This window comes from Schistocerca nitens, chromosome 11 (assembly GCF_023898315.1).
Source record: "Schistocerca nitens isolate TAMUIC-IGC-003100 chromosome 11, iqSchNite1.1, whole genome shotgun sequence".
Classification (NCBI taxonomy): Eukaryota; Metazoa; Arthropoda; class Insecta; order Orthoptera; family Acrididae; genus Schistocerca; species Schistocerca nitens.
The window spans coordinates 138,488,005-138,489,370 of NC_064624.1; the positions used below are offsets into that span (position 1 = coordinate 138,488,005).

At 38.8% G+C, this 1,366-nt stretch overlaps 1 long non-coding RNA gene across 1 annotated transcript; it reads left to right on the top strand.

Moving 5' to 3' along the window:
- The first annotated feature begins 408 nt into the window (after nucleotides 1-408).
- Nucleotides 409-1,040, top strand: LOC126213251 (uncharacterized). Its single transcript, XR_007541125.1, has 3 exons — nucleotides 409-452; nucleotides 657-798; nucleotides 921-1,040. It is a non-coding gene; the product is annotated as an uncharacterized LOC126213251 (long non-coding RNA).
- Nucleotides 1,041-1,366: the final 326 nt, after the last annotated feature.

Consider the following 1,366-nt stretch of genomic DNA (forward strand, 5'->3'; position numbering starts at 1 on the left):
GATCATTTTAGCTCCGTCTGCAATTCGTGACTGGCCGAAAACGAGTCGCATTGGAGCAATTACACCTAAAAACAAAGCTTACGCACACAATTCTGTGGGAGCTGTGACGTTAGCGTTTTGCGGTTGAGCAGTGCTATCTGTGGAAGAAGCGGTGTTTCATGTTTGGAAGCGTGGTCACTGCATGGGTTTGTTTTCGTGGCAATGACTGAAAGCATGGCTTTGTTTTCGTAACATTTGTGGCGGATATCTTGTTCTCACTGTCATATGCGATTCGGATTGTTATTGAGCATCTGCACAAAATGCCACGCAAGTGCTGCATGCCCTATTGTAGGGGAAACTACGACAACGGTTTAAAAGTTAGCGTCTTTTCATTTCTGTCTGATGAAGCATTAAGATTGAAACGGATCGCTGCAGTTCATAGGAAAGACTGGGAACCCAGTAAACAGTTCGTTGTAAGTATCTGTAATTTAACTTTATTTCTATATTGTTTCCCTTTTTAGTACTGTTATGTCACAGAACTGAAAATTCAAATCAATAGCCTACCTATAACGAAGCATTATACTTTTAAGCTCACCTTATGCAGTCCTCAGATAGATTTCATTTGTCAGTTTCCATTCTGCCTTTACGTTAACAGTGAAGTATATGCTTCTTTTCAGATATGTGAACTGCATTTCACTGCAGACGACATTGAGAAAATTACCAGTGCTTACGACCCAAAACTGGCAAACTCTTTACAGTTTACAGCACCTTTGGACCGTCCACGTTTAAAGAAACGTTCGTGAAAATTTATCGTAAAGGGTACTTGTAATCAGTTTACAGGTTAAAGTACAGGTTCCTTAATTTTCTTACGTTATTGTTAAATATCTGAGATCAATAAACATTGCTATACGAATCTCATGTTTATCTCTCTCTATTTGCAGATGCTGTACCATCAAAGTTGCCAGGATGACCTACGTATTTATCTTCAAAACAAGCACCAGCTCGAGAAGATCCAGAGGGTCGCGAACGTTTGGAGAACCAAGCACTTGAGAAAGTCATTGAGCAGAGTGTGGAATCACACAAAAAATGATGGAGAAGAGTTCATTTGCTAGTTTAGAAGATTTTAAATCAATATTATCTGATTGTGAGAAGCACAGTGACTGGGTCAGGGGTGTTAAAGGATGCTCCTTATCTAAGTGTTGTGTGTCATGTCGTTATAAATAGTGATTTAGTGTTAAGTTCATTTGTGAAGGAAGCTGAGCTAAATTGTGCTGGTAAGATTAAATTATCAAACCAAGTAAGTGATACTGGTACAGTTAGCAATATTTTGAAAGAGTTGTATGTGATGTTTCATATAAATGAGGCTCCATTTGAGCCAAGTTTGTCT